This window comes from Manis pentadactyla, chromosome 3 (assembly GCF_030020395.1).
Source record: "Manis pentadactyla isolate mManPen7 chromosome 3, mManPen7.hap1, whole genome shotgun sequence".
NCBI classification, from domain to species: domain Eukaryota; kingdom Metazoa; phylum Chordata; class Mammalia; order Pholidota; family Manidae; genus Manis; species Manis pentadactyla.
The window spans coordinates 92,246,170-92,269,045 of record NC_080021.1 but is presented as its reverse complement, the minus strand read 5'-3'; the positions used below and the strand labels follow the sequence as shown (position 1 = coordinate 92,269,045).

The window sequence follows — 22,876 nt, the reverse complement described above, 5'->3', positions numbered from 1 at the left end:
CAAGACAACCCTGTCAGGTAAATACCAATGTCTGTTACCTAGATTTTACTTCACAGGAGGTGAGAAGCAGCAAACTAGAAAAGCCAATTGAGATTACCGTAATTATGTAAGGAAAACTTTTGGAATGAAAAGTGATGGTCTTTTGCCAGTCAAAGTGGGACCAAATAGAGAAAAATATTTCAATATTTTTGCACAGATGCCAAGCAAAACAAAGCCCTGGCTTTTAAATGATGACCTATTGGGTCATCAAAAATGTTTAAAATTTCTAAATAATTTAGAAAATTTTATTTTAAACATATTTTTGAAAATTAGAGTGATTCTATGATGCATCTTGAAAGTATAAAGTGGTTAACAGGATTAAAGTACTTGTATAGAATATACCTTTATTCAACATGGTTATATATAAATGAAAGAGTCTTCAGAAGAAGTAATTGTGTTTGAAAATTTCATACTATGAAGTTAAAACTTTGGAAGTCTCTGACTCTCTGCCATAAGACAAACCCTTTGGGATTTAGTGTTGACTGGAATTCTACCCAGATTATCTGATGTTGTTTAAGCCCTCAGTCTGTGTTCTTTTCTAGTAGTCTGAGCTGACTGAGACAGAAATGGAGAGATATATATTGACTCTAAGATTTTACAGAGGATATGAGTTAGGCTTTTATGCCCCTGCCTTGACTGTGTGCTATTGCATTTTATTTTCCTAAACTAGATCATGATTCAATTAACTGGAAAATACCCACCACATGATTGCAGCTTCTGTAGAGGAATGATATATGAAGGTGATTCAGTATGCACTCTGTCCAAGAAATACACATTTTTGGTTAACATCTTTGCAATTTGCTTTTCTGCAAACATGCTAGTCAGTGCTTTCCCAGGTCATCACCACTAATACAAAGACCATTTTCATTACATATGAATAAAAAAAATATGCAAGTGAGCATTATGTTCCCTCCCTGCATGAATTGTAAATCTTGTTGTTGTAACCACATTGAAACAGAATTCCTACATGCTAATAAAGCCAGGAACAAGGACAAAATTAGATCTAATTCCAGTGCACTCACCCATAACCTAAATCTGATGGAAGTTAGGAAAAATTCTATGCTGAAGTCCCAGGGTAGTAGAAATTCTTGTACAATTGAAGGAGAAAACAGATCCTACAGCTCCTGATAAGCTACAGTTAGGTTCCATGCTGGGGTCCAGGATGCACTATTAGGTGCTAACACGACACTCCCAGCACTGGTGGTTCTGGCAGGTGCTGCGCCTTCCCTCCCTGGGCCAAATGGCCTCACTGGGGACAGTAACAGATGTGCTTCCCACCCCACTGATTTTCTAGAATAAGAGTACGAAAGGAAGGGAAAGAGCTCTTGATTATGTTTGAATAGAAACATACCTGCATCCTGCACTAGTAGTGTCAGAGACCAACAAAGAATTGGTTAAACAAAGACTTTTCTGCTGAGCATTATGTGCAAATATTATACATGCCCTCCAAGTCAATTTTATAAGACAGTACTGTTATTCCCATATCTCAGATGAGGAAAATGAGAGCCAGAGAATTTAATTGATTTATTCAAGGTAACACACCTGGTAAATGAGAGAGTGGATTTAAGCCATGTTCTAGTATTTCAAAGCCAGCGTTCTTAACTGTTCAGCAATATTGCTTTCCTAATATCTTTGAACATGTGTATGTTAGCCAGTCAAGTTAACTCTTGTAAACAGCTCAGTAATTGATTAAAAATGAATCAAAATTGGTCAGGAATGAGTATCCTTTAAATTCTTCAACAAGAGAGTTGTTATGGGACAGACTTATATACTGAGCATGCTTTTCTAACAGTGCTAATGAAGGCTTGCTCAATTTAACACTGCTCAGGGGCAATATGCTATCATGGTGGTTTTTTTATTCTTACCGAACAGATATTGTACATTTAAGATTTGCAAGACAATCTGCAATTATTCTTCTGGCATGACCCTGCCAGGACATGGGGAGTCTACCAGAGCCAGAGCGCTGTGTTGAGGGGCACACAACAGTCCTTAGCCAAGCCATTCCCAACCCTGAGGACATACTGATTGGTGAAGGTAAATGGTGGATCTCACAGTTCCCAGTTGTGCCCCAAATGAGTGAAATTGTTATCACAAACCAGCTACAGATTGCAGTCTCATAAAATAATCAACATGATAATGTGTCAGCCACGAGACTGAATCATATCCGTGTTCACATAGCTCAAAGTCCTAACAATTTTTAATCCTAACTGGCAAAGAGAATTTTCAAGGTATCATTCAGTGCTACCTTTTGGAGTTTATGTGGTTTTTTTTTTTTGAGTTTATGAACGTGCATTTTATTGTTTATTTTCTCAACAGTAAAGTCTTGAATCACCCACTATCTGAAAATTTTCAAATTAAAAGGGCCTGAAAGGAAATTTTCATAATAGGTCAACTCTGTTCTTTTAACAATTAAATGAATAAAATATATTTTAAAGAGTTTATATTTTGGTGGGTCAACCCTTTAGGAGAGAATATATAACTTGATTATGACCAAATTCTCCACCATCCTTGTCAATCTACCTAAAGTCAGTCCCCACCTTCTGGGCCCACCTATACCTCCATGTCTGCACAGAGCCTTTCCTGTGGCAGCAAATCCATAATGACCTCTCTTTTCTCCAAGATCCAAATGTGCTTCATCACATTAATCATGTTTTGGATACCATTGTGATGTTTTCAAAGCTCAACTTTAAGCTTTGTTTAAAATATAGCATTGCATTACTGATGTATTCATTACATCAGGAATTTTGCATAATAAATGTACATTAACCGATAAAATTCATGAACAGTTTTTAGTCGCAAATTTTAATTGTCGGATAGTTAATGTTTCCAATTCCAACATGGGGAATGCAGGATTGTGTTGCCATATTGGTTCATACTCAGATAGAGGTCTGGAGATGGCTGAAATGTGGACTTGCTTGCACCCTTATATGGATATTTAAGAAATTATACTGAATAATCCAGAAAATCAATTTTGTTTTTAGATTTATTCTAATACTGGTTCCCTTATTACATTCTTTTTCTGGACTCTGTTGGAGGGGTAAGGAAAAAGGAAACCATCTCCATACATACACCAATGCATCAGATATAGGATAAGAAGGAGTCTCATCTTACAACAGTTTATCACTTTCCATTTTGTTGACTGATGTCTCACCTCACCATGACTGAATGTCATGGGTAAGTTCACATGCCAGTCAGAGGAGCTGAGGTGATCCTTCCTGTGGTCTGTTGAATAGGCTGGCCTCAACTTCGAACATGTATCACACTCACTAGTCACTCTGTGCTAATATTCTTAAGCTCCATTTGCCTTCCTTGGGTAAATAGTTTGAAGACTATTATGTCTTGTCCTCCTAACTTAAAAGTAAGGTATTTCTAGTACTTGCAAAGTCAGGTAATTGATTACAAAGGGAATTCAGAGGTTAGAACTGTAATTTCCTCTAAAGGAAACACCCATGTTTGGAATTTTTAGTAGCTGTCTCTCTGTTATTAACAACCCTACTTACATTTGACAGACAAGTAATAATGTGGCCATCTATCTCCAAGACAGCAGAGCTGAATATATTTCTAACTTCATAAATGAACTTTAAAAGCCCTACAGACAAATTTCATTAAAGAATGGAAATTCGGTAAATGGAGTCTTTGGATTTTATTGATGAATAAATCTTTACTTTCCTACAACTGCTAATAAGAATCTTGAAGACTAAATAAGTAAAATAAATATTTCCTGTACATTAGATGCAGTATTCTTAGAGTAAGGTGGTGCAGAATGCTTTTAGGATGGCTGCACATACACATTCTTGCAGCAGGGCCAAAGCATCCTATAATACCCTGTAGGAAGAGTATCAATCTTGGGAGAGTTCTGATCTTCCACAAATGTAACCCAGGCGGGACCCTCCACTTTCCGTCCTGCCCTGCTTGCTTATGTATAAGGATGTCCAAGGCCAGAAGAGTATTTTAGAAGCTCACCTTGAATAAATCAAGTTCAATGTTGTTACCTTTGCTGTTTTAGTAAGTAGGGATAAGCATAGTGGTTGATCATTAAAAACAGTTCTTTCTTCATATAATGCAGAAGTTACCTTTTCTTTTAGAAGAAATTACTTTTCTCCTAAGAAACAGTTTTGGCCATATTTTTCTATAAGTCAAGAACTTCTAAGCATTCTGGAATATTTACATGGACAGTCTCAAACTTTTCTGTCAGTTCATCTCCTGGGGTGGCTCCACATTTAAGAGAAGCTTTGAATTTTGGTTAAAAAGTGTGGTCTTATGAAGATGTTGTTTAGCTTAGTGGTATCTTAAAAATTTATTGGTTTGTGCCATGTATCAACTACCCAGTGTTCAAAACTGTTGGTGTGTACGATGAGGAGGCAAGAAAGAGGCAGAAAACTTTGGTTTCTAAGAATATTCTGGTGTTGAAAACGACTTGGGAAAAACCGCCTTGTATGACAGAGAGATCTATGGCCGGCACCTGGCCTGCCCAGTGTGGGTGAACCGCGGGCACCAAGTCAGGCTCTGGCTGCCCAGACACTCTTTTCAAGACACTTAAGGCTATCTGAACGCAGAACAGTTCCTGACAAAGCGTTTGCTGATAGGCATTCTGATATTGGGATGAGATTATGCATCAAAAAGGTGAACAATCACCCTCAACTTCTGTAAAATCTTTCACCCCTTCATCCTTCAGGGCGCACTGTGGGCAAAGCTCCCGAGACTCTGGGCTTCGAGACACGATGATGAGAAGACCTGGGCCTGCTGGGAAGCTGTCTGAATGGAACGCACAGCACTAGGAAATCAGTACAACAATGTTTTCCTCTTCAACATCTACATAAATCAACCAAAATAGAAACATTCATTTCTGAAATAATTTGGGCATTACTCTGTTTTGCCAATAAGCAATGAACATCCACCACTCTATAAGCACTGTGACATTGTCGATATAATGCCACAAAAGATATGGACACTGGCCACCCTGAGAAATCATGGGGAGAAAAGGTAAATCACAGGAAAAATCTGAGGAATGATATAACTGAATTAACTAGCGATAAATCTATTCTGTTAAGCAATAAGCTGAAGAGGAGAGTTAACTGTGAGGGAAGGATTTGGGCAACCAGCTAAACTGAGCAAAATGTTAGCCCAAGTCCCCTAGAGGCATGGTGGCTAGGTGAGAAATTAGAATTACAGTAAAGGATGGAAGTAAAAATTATACCCCAGCCAATATGCTAATCAACAGATAGTTCTGAGCACCAGCTGTGTCTGGAAATGTACTAAGTACAGGTCTGGCATTGTAAGGTGAGCAAGTCAACATTGGGTCTCTGGCGGTTAATACCTGCCTCTGCGGTAAGTGCCGTGGACGCCTCTTTACAGATTGAGACAGTGATCCTCAGAGAGCGTAAGCAACTCGTTCAGGATGCCTCAGAAGGGCCCGGTGATCTGGGAGGTAAACCCAGGCTTGTGTGTCTGAGACGTTCTGAAGCCCTGTTGTTTCCTCCTGCTCTTCTGACTTTATATCGGATCCAAGGAGAAATAAACTATAAAATGAAACACGTCACCAGGTCAAAAGGTAGAAGGACTGAGGAAACGTTGAGAAACAGACTGCAGAGCAGGCCGGAGCAAGCCTGTCCCCGTGACGGCAGCGGTCCTGTCTGAGCGTGGGAAATCCACTGCTGGATGGGGCCGGCTGTGCGGAACCAGGAAAGTCATGGTGACTCAGAGACTTAGAAGCGTCTGGCTGGGTCCCCAGGGCTAGGAATCTATTACAAAAACACATCAGGAGAGGTGACTGTTGTCTGGAAGGGTTTCTTAGCTGTGAAAGGTGTGGAGAATTAGGGTAGGAAATGAGCAGAGAGGTGAATTCAAAGCAAGGGGATCAATTGATCCAAGGATTGGTATGAACAATATGTGACCAAACCAGTGAAAGACACAGCCAATGTATCCCTGCTGGTGGAGGATGGAGCAGTTCCAAGACCCTATCTACAAATATCCTCCCATAAGAAGATACCATAGAAACAACATGTATTCTTAAATTTTTTATTCAGCTGGGAAACCCTTGTTAACATTCTGGGTCTTTGATTTTTTTTTATTCCTTGTAATGTCTTGGAGTGATATTTGAAAACTACTTCAAATAGAAGCCCTATGCTATTTATTTAAAATCCATCCCCAAAATTCTTTTAAAATTAATTACAGAAAATTACCAGCCTTTGTATCTTTGCTGGCTGACACATCATATAAATCATCTAGTGTGTCACTTCTGATAAAGCCCATGTAATCATATTACATGGCAGGAACTGACAGTCATAAATAGACGTGATAACCTAATTTGGGAAAGGCAGACAAATGTAATTTCTTTGAGACTTTAGTTCAAAAACACTGGTGAAATTTTACAAAGGATTGGCATATTGATGTGATTTTAAAGAATATTTATAACATTTTCTTCTTCTAAACCTGAAAGTTATTTCAGTTACATGCTTTAGATATAAGTTCATAAAAATGAGTAATATAAATTATTTATAGCAAACTTTAAAAAGAAAGAGAAATCTGATTATGTGACTCAATTGATTTTTACATGGTTACTTAGTAATTAGTCTTTTTGAGGTACAGTTATAAGCAGGGGTCTCTTCCCTTGGCAGAGAATGAAAGCTCACCGGTGACTTTATATTGAGAAAAGAAGAAGCATTTTACTGGAGAGAAAGAAGATATACTCAAAGATATACTACCTTGGTATGGCTGCCAAACATTGAGCTTCATTAACAATATGAATACTACAAAAACAAGAAACTCTGTTTCTTGGGCCACATAGAACATTGAAAGGAGAACTTGGCATTCTGAAGGTGGGCTGAGATGGGGAATGCTCATTTTTAATGCTGGTGGTAGTTGGCCCCTACAAGGCACATGCTAGATCCTGTAAGAGTGATAAAGATGGGGGCCTAGGATAAGCGTGGGCCAGCCAAGCTCTGATTATTGTCCTGAGCTGGGAAGATCACTCCAGGTTTCTAGCTGCCATCTCAGAGCCCTGGAATGAACTCAGGTGTTAATGTGTGTGGATAAGGGCCTCTTATCCTTCACTTGCTATATTCAACCAACCCAACAGAAGAAAAGAGTGGCCATGCCTGCCATATTTCCCCTACTTGCTTGCAGTCCCATATGCTTTATCTTTGTGCATGAGAGTAGTGAGTCCTCACCCACAATGCAAGGCTTGTGCATTCTACAGGCTAATTTATCCGGATATGCACTCAAGAATGCATTGAATATGTGAAAACTCTAATCTAATGTTGTGGTAGAAAGAATGTTGTAATCCATGTTTCTAGAAGTGTGACACCTTTTGTGCGTGTGTGTGAATCTGGGAACAAATGACTTCATCTATTTTCCTTTTCACACAAGTTAAAAAAATAAAAAAACAACAAAGCACACAGCTCAGTACCTCAGAAGAGTATGTCAAAAGGGGATGAGGTGAGGAAGCAAGCAGCATATCTGTACCCATAAAACCTCCTGCAAAAAATGAGGGATGCTGAGTGATGGTAATGTTCTAAAAAAGAATATTGTCAAGTTTTCTAATGATAGTTTACTTAATCCAAATAAGCCCTTCTCCCAATACGTACAAGTAATGAAGTTAGTTATCTCTAAAATGTATCTCAAGATAGTTTCTCTCAAGTCTGAAGTAGGAAGATTTAGCTTTGAAATATTTAATAAAATTTATCAATTAAAAAAATTATAAAATTGGCAACCTAATGAGTCACATTCATTTACCTGATGAAATATTCAGTTAATGAAAAGGGGATGGCCATCATGGAGACTTGGGAGCAAAACTATTATTGTACAACTGTGCCAGACAGTAAGATAAATCTGGAAGATCTGAATTTTCCTGGAACTAAAAAGGGCATTTTTGAAACAACAATATTTTATGTCTATTCATGACCTAGAAGAAGTATCTCTCAAGAACACCCCTATGCTGCCATCATTTAACATTACTTTAGAATTGTAGTAAGTGCAATAGGATAAGAAAAATTAAATTTGAATATAAGAAGGCTGATAATAGAAATACTCTTTGATGCCCGTCTTTCAAACTTATCCTGTATAAGACATTCGACCCACTGATGCCTCAGCTGAGCCTGACCCTGACCCCTACAGTTTACTGATTAGGTGTATTGGGCATCGCTCTCAAGACTAAACCCCCACAGCCTGGCTAGTCACATCTAATTTATTTGTCTAGGTTCAAAAAATGATTGGGCTAATCACATTCACTTCCCAGGAAAATACACATGCTTTGTTCACTAAAAGTGGAGAGAGATAAAGAAGCAAGAGAAATGAAAAGGAACAGAGTTGTGAAGAGAGGAAAAGTGGGAATGCCCCTCAGAGAAAGCAGCCCTAGTTCCTGATGCTTTCCACTGTCTGTGGAGATAGATGTCTCTGTTTTTTCTTCTTAGATTCCTCTCAGATTTTTTTTATTGTAGTCTTTTAATAGATGATAGTCAGTCTCTGTTTCTTGAAAGAAACAGCTCTGAAAATCCAGGGTACATAAAAATATTTAAAGTCTTAAGCAATTACTGCTGGCACATGGCATGACCAACACATTGCTTACATTTCCTCATTTGGCTCCCCAGTAGTCTGGGATGTAGGTATTATCAGCACCAGTTCAGGGGATAAGATCCACATTAAACCACACATGAATTGCTCATGGTCATGTAATGATGAATAATGAAGAGAGGATTTGGATACAGGCCCTGATCTGGGAGTCCATGTTTTTAACTGCCTGCCGGGCTGCCCCTTCACTGCTGATGATGTGACAATCTATCTACAGAACTGAAGAGATTAAAAAAGAAACCTATTAAAGTGACTGTAGTTCCTTGACTCTAAAATGCAATAAATTTAAATATTTCAAATGACTTTAATAATAGCAATTTACAGAAAAAATAAAACAGCGAAATAATTTTATACTTTTTTTCTAGGATGCAATGACAAAATATTTATGAATAAAACTATATCTTGCCTTCCTCCTCAAGGTATAATCAGTAGCTGACTTTAAGTGATCTTCATTTCATAGCCTAGAGGTCCTTCTGAATGATGCTTGGCTACCAGCACTTATGCGTGTCTTCACGGACACTCACCATTCTAAGAACCTGCACTTATGATTTTTATGGATTGATGATATAAATTTCAAGGATTGAGAAGATTGGAATTTGATCAAAATTGTAGCTTATTTATTTTTTTATTAGCTGACTTATATAAGGGTAAAACTCAATGAATTTTTTCCTAGAAGACATGTGGAAACTTCAAATAAATGTATTTTTTAATACCTACTGATAATCTCTCATGATGCATGAATCTATTAAATCAATGGCCTCTCTGAATTTAAAAATTGTATGATTTATTGGAAACATTTAAATATTTAGTACTACACTAAATTGATGTGTAGCAGCATTGTGTGTACATGCAATAAGTGTTTGTTTCGGTCATTTCTCAGACAACTGGCAATTTTGGAGCCAAATTTAATGTAAATTTTAACTGCTACCAAAGCAAATAGCTCATGTGATGGTCAAAGGAACTGATGTCTTCTGTGTCCAGATAAAAGCATCTAACCCTAGTGACAGCTCTGTCAGGATGTAATGCCTCCCATGACAGCTGGAGACAGCATATTGTTCTTGACATTGAGTAAAAACCAGATCTTGATTTCATAGACATTAAAAGGTGAAGAAAACATCCATTTAAAAATGATAGAAATGGTGATGACAGTGATGGCCATTTGCAAAATCATTATAGAAAAATCTGTATTTTCTCCATATGTTAACAATAAAAAAATAACTGTATGGAAGCTAGGAAATGTATTGGAAAAGATTATCTGTTATTCTCATTATACTATTATAATAATAGCCTCCTGATCATAAACTTATCAATCAATAAATAAACTTGTAATAAACTTCTCAAACCTTTTTCTGGAGCAATAAGAAGGGGAACATGCTCGGCCATCCTTGCATTCCACCAGGAATCATGCTAGCCACTCCACACACGCCATCTCATTTAATCCCCAAAGAAACCATGTAGGAAACTTATGAGAAAAATGCAAAGCTGAGGCCCAGAGAGAAGTTAACAGGTTGTGAAAGAGCTCATGAAAAGGCAAAGTCGTTGCACTAGGTCATGAACAGCAAATCTATGTCTCTTTTATTCTAAAGTCCCAACAACTTCTCCATAATTATGTTGTTTCAAAAAAATGTATTTTATGGCAGAGAAAGTGGCCAGAACACTTTTTTTTTTCACCAAAAGTTAACAAAGGGCTCTAATATTTGCAGGAAATGTTTGTTTTTTCATTTGGTTGAACATTTTAGCCATGATCAGAAAAAAAATCAAGTACATGAAATTTGATTACAGTGTTTTTCAAATACTTCTCTGAAACATATTTGAACCATTAGAACTTCCTGAGACCACTGGCCAGAACTGAAAGCCTCTGAGGTACACTTACATCTTCCTGTTCTCAAATAAGGGAGGGCTCCAGTGACAGCTTTGAAAGCGCTTTGAACTGGCTCATCCCTCTTCAATCCCCATGGCCAAATGTAACCAAGGCACCATAACAACACTCGGTGGCATGCATCCAGTGAAGTAAAGATAACGTACAAACATCAAACTGATAAGGTGATGACAAAAACGTCCTGTTAACTAAATAAAACCAGAGACCGTCTAGGGACTGCCTTCGCTTCTTGGGTTTGAATGAGAAACAACCATAAAACCTTAATGTTGGGGCTATTGGTTTTCTCCATTTTATCCCTCAGTGGCACTCTATTCTCAAAAAGTGGATTATTAAATTACATATTTACTGAAGTGGATTTGAAAGAAAAACACTTTTGAACTCATAATGTAATAAGCAGGGTACACATTAACTATAGGGTGTGTGGGAGAAGCAGATGCTTTCACCATTTAGTCACCTGCTAGTGAGGCACTGCAGACCTCATCCAGGTTGAATTGTTGACAAAACGCCTCTTCCTACCCCTGATTCGTTGCCACATTTGGCAATGTTAGAGCTATTATAAGTCTGGAACTTCCTGTAGAACTTGGAATGACCATGACCAGAACACCAGCATAACCTTTAACAATAAATCAAACTAGGGAGTTACCGTTTCCACCATCCGCCCACACTGCCCTGACAGGCACTAGGGAGAGAGAACACGGCTACCTCCCCTCCTCCTTGGCCTTGGTCTCAGGACTCCACTGGGACTGCTTTTTGTGGCCACAGCCTTGAGAGCAAAGCCCTTGGAAATCAGTGCAAGTGTCAGGCTCACCAGTGATCTGCTGAATGAACAGTGAGCTGAGGAGAATGACATTGACAGAGGCTCCCCTGAGATACTCTGCTCAGCAAAGGTGGCACAAGGATATGCCTGAACTTGAGGCTGTCACCATTGATGCTGGGTTGTGTCTGCACCATACCAGCATGTCCGGGTCACTGGGTTATTTCACCATCAAAAGCACAGCGCCCCTCCAGTGGTGGGCTATAATCCAGTCAGCAGGGGATGACGCCATAGGCTATAAATGCCATCCTCATGCCACTGTTGAAATCCTCCAAGAAAAATAACAGGGGCTGCTTCTGTTTTATGCTGACACCACCTTCAGATGATCATTTCATGTTACTCATCAGTTTTATTGCTTATACACATGACTGAGCATGCCTCCCAGAATCAAAACAGGAGTCATCTAGTCATTCCACAAATGCATTAAAGCACCTACTGTATGCCAAGCAGTACCCTAGACACTTGGGGTAGATCATAAACAGGGTAGACAAAGATCCTTCACAGTCAATTTTCTTTATGAGAATAAGAGAGACAGATAATAATCAGAAGCATAATAAACAAGTAAATTATGTAATATGTCTGAGGTGGTTAAGTGTTCAGGCAAAAAGAAAACTTAGAGCAGAAAAAAGAGATTTGGAAATATGAGAGCTTGGTGAAGCAGGGAGGTTGGGGCAGGCCTCAGGTTTGTAGAACCATAAATCAAAATATAAAAGCATAACCTGCAGGCAAGCCATCAAGGTTTAAATTCCATGCAATACAAAATTAAAATCTGGCTCTCTCCACCCCACACCCACCCCCAACCTTTGCACTGCCGCCCCCAGGCCCTAATTTCATTACCGTTGCATATACAGGCAGAGAAGGCAGATTCTGTCCATCCCAACTGGCCTCCATTCTGTCTTCACAGCATTCTTACAAGACAACTTGAGGTTCATTTTATCTGAAGAGAATACGAATTCAGACCATTCACAACAGAGATAGGAGCTGCCCTTCAAGGGAACATCAGGCAACAGTAGGAAGGATTCCACATGAAAGTCAGACATGTGAAGAGTCTGAGGTTTCTGATAAGACTGAATTTTCAACTGAGTCTCCAAGTAAAGAGATCTCTTTGTATTTTGGAAATAAAATGAAATCAAATCATTGTTTCTTTCATAGTGAAAAATCTTGCACAAATTGATTACAAATTCATTTATATAACACATACACATATATATTTAAAAGTGAAGAAACCAAAAGTGCATGAAGAATGAGAAATCTGAGATAATTTGTGTGGAATGGATAGCAAGAGAATAATTATAGGGCTTAGTCCATTCCAGCTGTTATAAAGAAATTCCACAGATTGGGTGGCTTATAAACAACAGAAATGTATTTCTCACAGTTCTGGAGGTTGAATATCTTGTTTATTGACCTGAACTGATATTTTACTTTGTGAGAGGTAGGCATATTTTTCAATGCAGCCTACTTATTTAAACATGAAGTTTCTATGAAACTGAAGTTTGCCTATATTTCGTAACTTTATGTGAACTGTCTTCACCTACCTATGTAGTGATTACTTATATTAAACTTTTTTAGGCTGCCTCTGAGGAAGACAAGATCTGCAAATCCAGCCTACATATTAATTACACAATGTGAGTTTACAATTCACTGAGTGCGTTATTATTCATGTGAAGGCCTCAAGACCCTGCTTCATTAGCATTTGTATACAGACATGAAGCCCATGGGGGAGGCAGAACTAATTACAGTAACAGCCAGCCATGCCCCAGAGTCTCACACATCTGCCCTTTTCCCCTGACTCCAGGATGTCTTCACCATTCTGTTTCTGCTGTTAAAGATGTTGTTTATCTATCATTAGGCTCCATGACTTTTATTTAATGCACGTTGTAGCTTATTCAGCTTAGAAATCTTCTGAAATGTCCATTCACCACCTTGAAAATCAACTTCAACTTTTTCACATGTTACGACAGGCCAAGCCACTTAGCGCCTCTCTGCACTAACTTACCGGGTTTCTCTCCAGTTTCAGAAATGTAACTTCATATGTCAGGCCTCTGGGCTTTGCAAATGTTTTCCCCCTGCCCAGAAGATTCCTATTCCTCCTTAAAGGCTAGTGAAGTGCTTTCTCTCACTCCTCAAGACAGTTTAAATTTGGTCCTTGACTTTTCCCAAAGCCCGTTTGAAATCAGGTTCTTCAGACCTGAACCTTGCTTATAGATTGATTGCACTTGTATATATTATAACTATTTCTCAAAGGTGCGTTTTCTTTCCTTGAATGTGAGCTTATTGAAAGCAGGAACCACATTTTATCTGTGTTTTATCTCAGCCTCTGACGCTATGCTCGTTACATCACAGATAATCCATAAACATTTATGGACTGCCTCTGTTACAGCAGGCAGCTTCCCGCGTTTTCCCCAATGCCAGTCCTCTTTCTTCCGTAGTAATGGGATTTTAATGCAACAAAAGACTCCCGGTCTAGAGACAAAATGTGCGTCCTCCCTTGAGTGGAACTGCCTACGTGGAGAGGTCTGGGCCCTCTACATGGAGAGGTCTGTGAAATATGAGGTCCATGAAATGCTGAGGCAAACCCTTGGCCTGAAGTTCTGCTCCTGCCCTTCGTGCACCTGGAACCCCACATGGCAATGACTCCGACTAGACAGGATGTGCGGGGGCACCAAGACACAAAGAGCAGGCGCCTCTGTGGGTGCAGGAGCAGAAGCCCATTCTCAGACCACCATCTCTCAGCACAGCAGTGCAATGGAGAAGGAGACTTCGTTAGAAGGCACTGCTCTAAGTTTTCTGTTCCTATAGGTGGGGAGCCTCCTTCTCGCTGCGCAGAGGAGCGGGCTCCACAATACTTAGCAAGTTTTAGTGAACTTCTTTTTGCAAGTTTCCAGTGACGTTCCCTACCTCACAAGGTAGCCTCTGCCACTGTAGGAAACTCCAAAAATCAGAAAGTCATGATTCCTTATAATTTTCACCAGTTGATTCAGTTGTATAGTCTGAAGTTGCAGAGATGATGTGGCAAAGCCACACTTTTGTTACATGAAGAACACTGTCATTTTGCTGATAGTCTGCCCTTTACCAGACAGCATAACCACAGTCCTCTGAGCTGTTTCTTCTATGACAAGTTGCCCAGATCATTTTTATATTGTACCAGGCTTTTTCAAGATTTGCAGTTTGTTAAGATCTATTTTACTTATTTATTTGTTTGTTTATTTTGTTATCATTAATCTATAATTACATGAAAAACATTATGTTTACTAGACTCCCCCCTTCACCAACTCCCCCCCACACACCCCATTACAGTCACTGTCCATCAGCGTAGTAAGATGCTGTAGAATCACTACTTGTCTTCTCTGTGTTGCACAGCCCTCCCCATGCCCCTCCTACATGCTAATTATACATGCTAATCATAATACCCCCTTTGTTTTCCCCACCCTTATCCTTCCCTTCCCACCCATCCTCCCCAGTCCCTTTCCCTTTGGTAACTGTTAGTCCATTCTTGGGTTCTGTGATTCTGCTGCTGTTTTGCTACTTCAGTTTTTTTCTTTGTTCTTATACTCCACATATGAGTGAAATCATTTGGTACTTGTCTTTCTCCTCCTGAGCGTAATACCCTCTAGCTCCATCCTATTTTTAAAGGCTGCTTTCTGGAACTGATATAAATATGGCCTCAGCTAGGCACAGGAACTGAGAGTCCCATGCACATATATGACATTTTGTATTCTTTCATTCATTCAGGAAGGATTTATGGAGCGCTTATCAAATGCTTGGTATTCCTTCTGGTGCTGGAGACGAGCAAGACAACTCCTGCCTTCCAAAAGCTCATGGGCCACACAGAGAGTGATTTTCCTTCAAATATTAGGAGGAAATCATACAATCAGATCTGAATTATCAGACAGATCTAATAATTCTGCCTCTGGTCTAGCAGAGCACTGTGGGTTCTTCAAGTGGGAAGCTTTCTCTGCCGTTGGGTATCAACAAAACTCAGATTTTGAGGCCTACATTTTTCCCAAACATATTCTTCCACTGTAAGAGCATTTGATTTTTTTAAAGATTAAAAGATGGCAGCTTAGTTGTGTTTTTTTTAAAAACCTTCTTCCCAAGTATATGGCCACTAAAAGTCCACGTTTCTCTATGTTTGAGGGAATGCAAAGTCATTTATGAGTAAACATATCTCTCTTTTCTGATGAAATTTCTATTCTTTCAAGGTACATGTGTGCCTGTTTGTTTGGGTATTGTGCATACAAATATGCACATAAAGTTATCCAAGAATTTTAGGAAGCAGACTTCTTAAAGGCTCTGGGCATCCTTTGGCTGCTGCGTTCTTAACATGTGCCATGAGCAACAGGGTGTGAGGTAAGCCGGGAGATGGAGAGTTATGCTATCCCAGTCTTGATACATGTTTCATAAAATTGTTCCTGTTTTTCTAGTCAGAATAAATTTTGATAATAGAAGGATTACAGGAGATGATGTTCTGCTTTCTAATCGTATGTGTGTCTATGTGTGGGTATCCTCTCCAGTTATCCTCCAGTCAGTTGGTGAGAAACAGAACCTCTGCTAACTAGCAACGGTGCTGAGGACCTTGCCAGGTTGCTCTGGTGGATGAGGGCTGGAGCTGACGCTTGACTAGGGTCATCACCGGTAAAAAGTCCATCAAACTGAACAGTTCCCACTCAACAGTGGGCTATGTTCTAGCCTTTATTCAGTTTCTTTTTATTTTGTTAAACTGGAAAGTTTATTTATGTGGACTGTATGTGGAAGTTATGTGGACTGTAGCACATTTTAATGGCATATATAACATGCTTCCTATAGGACATACTCCTGGGACACAGTGACAAGAGTAACACCAGGTGAGCCCCCTGTGGCGGTACAGGAAGAACCCTCTGAGAGCCTGGTGGCCCACAGGAACTGGACTCCCTAGACCAAGCCTATTAAGACCAGGTTCCTACCAGCCTTGTGCCTCCAAATGCTGCACTGAAGGGTGCTTAACACCACGCAGATGCCAAGACGCCTCCAGTTCAGACTGATGCAGTCAGGTCCCACAAATGGTGATGCACTGTCATCTCAGGAGCCTGTGAGGGGAATCGCCGGGGAAAGTAGGCAATGGAAGAGTAGGCAGGGGGAGGGCCTTCTTGCCTCTTTGATTTTAATTGACTGGAACACCTGGTGAATTGTTTATTCTGCAAGAAAAATGCTTGAAATTCAGGTTGCTGGGATGAGGGCAAGTAAATTTGCACGAGAAGACTAAAAACTGCTTGAGACAAAAAGACTGAGCCCCAAATCCTTTCAGGACTAAGAGCCATGGAATCTGCAGCAGGGCGCAGAGCAGCCCACAAAGGCCAATGTCAAGGAAAAGTGTCTCAAATAGGGTCCCAGTGGGGTGGGGGACACAGGCCCAATGAGTGCGTCCTCCACTGAGTCTGGCAGTCAAGGGAGGCCATGCTGGGCCCCTGGGATGGGTGCCAGGGCCTCTTCTGGAACACTCTCCCTCCAAGCAGCCTGTAGAGCACTGGGAAGCCTAGGGCTTTCTGGCAGGAAGGCACCCCTGCCAAGCAGCAGCACAGTGCCCAGGACATCTGTGCCCAGGTCAGTGGCTGACCCTGAGCAGAGACCTCATTGCAGCAGGATTGGGGATTCTGGCACCTTGCAGTGATGCCCAGATTTAGCTGGTGTGTCCCCAGCAGCTTCAGGCTCCTCAGCTGTGGGACACCGTCTGCACTGCGGCATGCTGCTGAGAAGCATCCATGTCTCGTGGGGTGGGGGTGCCCTCTGACCTGTGTCTGTGCCCCCCCGCCCCCTGTTCCCTCTGATCAGCACAGGAGGCACCTTCAGGTGGACCTTGGAGGGGCAGGAGCAGCCCCTGGTCGGTGGAAAGAGCTGAGGAGCCCTTCCCAGAGCTATGCCCAGGCACCCATGTGTGTGCATACCATGCTGATTTCCAATCAACACCAACACGAATTATTGAGGCCCTTTTCATCTTTCTGAAAAGTATTTAACCAATCATTGAACTAACAAGCAAAAGTGGTCTGATAAGTAAAAACCCATCAAACCCAAATCTAGGAATTGACTGCTCTTCCCACTGACTGGCCTGTTGTCACCATAGTTACAGTTGAAGAGACAGATCCAGCATGGATCCAAATATGCTTGGCTTGACTTAAGTGAAATGTTACATATATGTAAAAATTCTTAAACATTAACCATATTAACCCCTTGGCCTTCATCACAGGTTCAGAGTGATTTGTCTGCACTTCTGACTGAGCCTCAGTTAACAGTATTCATTAACAATTTTTCTGCACCCTGAATGTACAAGTACAGAGGCTTGTAGAATTCCTAAATGCACCAAAGACCTCCTATTTTATTCATCTATGAAATGAGGGACTCTATTTCAGTAGGAAAAGTGAATTCCACTGTTGTGTTTCATAAGTGGAATATCATGCAATCTTTAAAAAATTATTTTCATTATTAAATTGTTGAAAAACCTGTAAATTTGCATCATGATTTTTCACTAAGCATGGTTTTTTCTCCAGCCATGCCTATTTTGTTTACAAGCAGTAGACACAAACCCAGACTTGTTCAGAAGGTTGAGGTGGGCATTCCAAGACCAGGACCCATCATCCACGAGTGTCCAAAGCTGGAAGGCCTCCTCCACACACTCTTCGGGGCTGCGGGATCCCTCCACATGGCTTCTCTCCACTGCCTGCTCCACCCTCCTCTGCCAACCTTTTTACTTACTCTCTTTATAATTCTTCATTTTAAATGCAAATAGCATTCCCAGAAAAGCTTACTTATCTTTATTAACCTGTCCCTTTCCCCATTGGATATTTAAAATGTTTCAGATTTCTTAAAGAAAGATTTGTTTTATTCTCCTCTCACATGTGTGTATGACATATACATTATATATCGTGTACATATATATGAGGGAGATTATATATAAGATATCTCTACACCTATGTGTATGATCTCTCAGTATCTTTAGCTACACATTTTTCTATATGATAGATATGGAATAGATATATAGATAGATTTATCTGTAGATATACATATATATATAGATCTCAATATAGATACATCGCTCTACATATCTGTATCTTTATCTATTACAATCTTTATGTACTATTATATAGAAATCTATATCTGACATACATGGGTACATATTTTTGTTTTTATTTATGTCTACATCATAAATAAATCTAAAGAAGGAAGTGGCATTATTAAGGGTCTTGAATATAGGAGAAAGAGGAAGGGCCCAGGGTTCTCTAGGGAATAAAAGTAAATTATTTCAGTATATCAAGTTCATGCATTATAGAGCATAAAATTCAAAACCACAAGTAAGACTTCACCGTGCCATCATCTCAATTAAGACTGGGCTTGCTGCCGGGACCTGCAGCTGGAGGCCCAGTGTCACTGCCTGCCAGCCTCAGATACATGGCCGAGGAGGCAAAGCACAGGAAATGCAAGAGCAGAACTTTGGCTTGAGACAGGGCAGGGGCCAAGTCCTGCAAGTCCTATAGCTCCACCTGTCCCTGCATAAGGATGAGGAATTATTTAATTCCTCTGAAACTCAGTTTCAGGGCTTGAAAAATTAAAAGAAGGAGTAAAAAGCTAAAAATCAGTAATAACATTTCTATTCATCCCAAATGTTTAAGTTTAACCAGATATTGCCCTTAAAATATCATCTTTCCTATCTTAATTTTTGTATGTCTTATTTTTAAAGCAAGAATACATGAAAAGTGTTTAGCATAACAGTCATACAGAAAATGCTTAAGAAGTGGTAATTATGGTGATTTGTTATTATAATTGTAATTAAGAATAAGTATAAAGAGGTTTCACAGCTTTAGTGATTCTGGTACAACATAAACAATCATCAGATAATGATAAGCTCCTTCATCAGCAAAATACATCACAGCAGCTAAGTCACCACCTCACAGGCTCTGCTTAGGCCATTCATTGTCATGCCTTTTCATTATATTTAACCTGAATGCTGCATCCTTTAAGTTACAAATATATCTATATTCACCGGTGAATTTATGTCATGGATAAGACTGATAAATAAAACTTGGAGTGATAGATTACCTTTGTGGGACTATTGTACCCTTGCAAACCTAATTTCATACATGAGATTTCTGGTCAACCTGCAGTTTGGGTGTTCAGCACAGGAATATATAAATACCTTTTCTGCTCTAGGTAGTGGAAGAAACTGCATTCCTTCTCAAGACACATACAAATCTTGTACTCCTTTCAAGGACATCTGGCCAATAAGACAAATTTTAATTAACATAATTTATTCTTTAAGTTGATGGATTTTTCTGTCCTTTCTCTTTGTCATGACATAGTACTAATAAAATAATTAAATAAAAACAAAAAGAAATGATTGACTTTGATGAATATAAGCCCTAAATTCACCAACTTATCCAAATCTTTATTTCTTATTTCATTATTCAACAAGTGAGCTAAGTGGCTGGCAAATTAACTAGGGGACGTAAACCAACAAATACGAAAGTTAAAGAAACTTAAGAGTACATTTTGTATTTTGTGTTTAGTAAAAAAAAGTTTTCAAGAAACCAAACCTTTAGTGATGATACAGTTACAAAACTGTCACCATGAGAGCAATTGGTGAAACTTGGTTGCCTTAGGAGAATTTTCCTTTGTTACCATGAAATCTTGTTCTTGCCAATAGACATTGCAAAATGTCAGCCTGGCTCACGTTTACAAATGCTCTTGAAATGATCAACGCAGTATCCAGGGAAAAGCAGAGAAAAAGACGATCATTGCACATCGCTATGCTGGCAGCAGTCATGCACGGGGAAATCTGTTTAGCTAAGCCAGTTACTGTTGCTTGCTGCTAATGATGCCAAAACACGTCAGCTGTCAGTGCACGGAGCAAGCCGTTCCCTCAGCATCAGCGCCGGCGGGCTGGAGCGCAGCTAACTCAACCCACATCCAAGAAACATCCAGATACAACGTTCAGCCCTTAGAACTCGTGCTGGTAGGGAGAAGAGGCCCCTTCAGGTTGCCAGGAAAGAGCACTTCCCAAAAGCATCCTACCCCCGTTTCCACTCTTGTTCAAAGCTACGGTGCTTATCTCTTGGCCCACTGCCTAGAGAATGCTGTGAGTTCCCATAAAGATATATGAACACGGGATACCAGAATTCCCTGTTCTGAAGGCATCTGCTATTTGTCCGCAGCCAGTCTATATTACTTTCTCATCTGGATGGCAATGACAAATGACGTTGGCAGCCTCTAAAACCTAGATCCCAGAGTCAGTGACGAAATCAGAACCGTGTGGGATTCCATTGGTGCTCAGCGCAGCGTCCCCACTTTGTGCTAGCTCACCCTCAAAGCTCAGATTCCCTTAAGTCCGACGCACATGCCCACTTCCGGCCATCACCAACATTGAAATTAACAAGCATTTCTCCTAAATAGTAATGTAATAGTGTCCACGTGACTGTTGCTGCCTCACGTCCTTTGCCTTGCCTGTAAGAGCTGCAAATTCCATCTCACAGCAGCTACTAAATGTGCTCAGGGGCCAGGGAAAGGCGCAGAGGCAAGAGAGGCATCCTCGGCTCTCTTCTTAGCCAGGCCTCAGATCCACCCATGGGAAAGCTGATTCCAAAAGGTCCCCTTTTCGTTCTCTTCCATGCAGAGAGTGGTAAATATGGATGTTACAAAGGTGGGAAGTGCATTTTAAACTTGGCACAATTATTATTCTTAGCCTTAGCCCCTGTGACCCAGCTTCCAGGTGGGAAAACTGTTAGGGTGAGGTCCAGAGAATGAGATAAAGCTAAATGACAAAGCAAAAAACAAGACTGTACCTCTCAATACAAATTGCACACATCAAAATACGCCTGCTGTCCACCTCTGGGCACTGAGATTGGGAGTAGATTTTGTTTTGTTCTGTAAACTTTACCATGTTTTCCAAATTTTCTGTAATGCATAGGCACTTGGAAACTCTTATTTTGAAAAAATATATATTTTAAATTAAAACTCTGTAAAGAGATTCCATGTAAACTGAAACTCTAGTGGAAACATAAAATCTGAAATGAAAATTATGATTATTGATCCATAACAATTCACTTTAACCTATTTTTGAGGAACAGTATGACATCTATTAAAAAGTGGATAATGAAATTTCTAATTCATAACCAAATATTTCAAAGTAACCAAATATTTCTCTTAAAATAGCTTTTTAGTCTTAATTTTTTGTATAATCTATTCCTAAAACATTTCTGATTCATTTTTCATTGTGCTAAGTGAAATGACATGTTGTTAATCATGATGAAAATGCAAACAATGTAGATTTTAAAAAGAAATTGCATCATACCACTTCCTTAACACAAACACGAGAATGCAGAGAACCAGACAGGTGCACGATTTGGCAATACCAGGACCCTGTTCACTCCCTAGCTCCTGGGGGAAGCCACGCCTCTCTCCCGCTCCAAATTTCCTGGCCTCTTATGGTGTAGCAGATCCTGAAGGCTTTGGGAGGGAACGGCACTAGGCCTGTCGTTAGCATGAAGGATGGGCATGCCGCCCACACAGACAGGCCACACACCCACAAAACACAGACACTCTCACCACACACATTTCAAAAATTCATTATTCAGACTATACATACACTTGGAAAATTGAAAAATATAAACTTTCCAGACATGTATCTTAACTGGAGGGAAAATATGCCCTTAAAGTTACTGGGAGCATAGAAACATCCCTCAAAAGATGGGTCCTCTCCACAGAAGGTTGGGTAGAGTCCGCTGGGACCCATTCTGAAGTTTAAGCTCTGCCTGTCTTCTGTCCACATGGATATTAAATGCACACGTGCCTCCTCATTGTTTGTCTGATATGGTGGGGAAAGTAAGGATTAGGAACCTGGGCAACGATGATGTTCAAGCTTGATTCCATCCAACAGAGCTGTGAGCTCTTGAACGTGTCACCTCTCTAACCTTAGATTTCTGTAAAATTAGGGCAATATTATGTATCTTACTGCTTTATTATAAAAATCATACATAAGATATAGCCTGTTATGAGCTGACCTTTGTCCTCCCAAAATTCTTATACTGAAGCCTTAAACCCCCAAACTGCAGAATGTGACTATAGTGGAGACAGGATCTTTGGAAAGGTGACTAATGTAACATGAGGTCATGGGGTGAGCCCTGACCCCAACTGATTGAGGTCCTTATAAGAAGAGGGCATCTGGACATAGGCATGTATGGATGGATGACCACATGAGGACACAGGAGGAAAGGGCGTCTCCGCACCAAAGACAGAGGGCTCAGGAGACCAGCCTGACCACACCTTGGATCCCAGACTCCAGGAGCGGGAGAAATAAATGTCTATGGTTTAAGCCACCTGAGCTGCGGTACTTTGTTATGGCAGCCTGTGCGAACTAACACAGAGCCTTAAACAGAGTAAGTGCTCAACAAATGGCAGGATTTATTACTACTTAATAATTATTGGTATATAGGGCTTTGGCTCTGAAATACATGTTCAATGAGCAGAAATAAGAGATCCCAACTCACATCATAAGTTATTTTATTCATTTCCTGTTTATTCCATTGTTGAAAGGGTGTCACATTCAAAAGTTT

General features: G+C 40.1%; 2 long non-coding RNA genes across 2 annotated transcripts in view; one reads left to right on the top strand and one right to left on the bottom strand.

Annotated features, from left to right (window-relative positions):
- Positions 1–10,135, top strand: part of LOC118913922 (uncharacterized) — a 59,224-nt gene extending 49,089 nt beyond the window's left edge. Inside the window, exon 3 of the long non-coding RNA XR_005025411.2 lies at positions 9,027–10,135. This is a non-coding gene — a long non-coding RNA (uncharacterized LOC118913922). The remainder of the gene's footprint in view (positions 1–9,026) is intronic.
- LOC130682897 (uncharacterized) overlaps positions 1–22,876 on the bottom strand; it is a 68,585-nt gene that overhangs the window by 30,724 nt on the left and 14,985 nt on the right. The window contains exon 2 of the long non-coding RNA XR_008996330.1: positions 12,138–12,237. This is a non-coding gene — a long non-coding RNA (uncharacterized LOC130682897). The remainder of the gene's footprint in view (positions 1–12,137; positions 12,238–22,876) is intronic.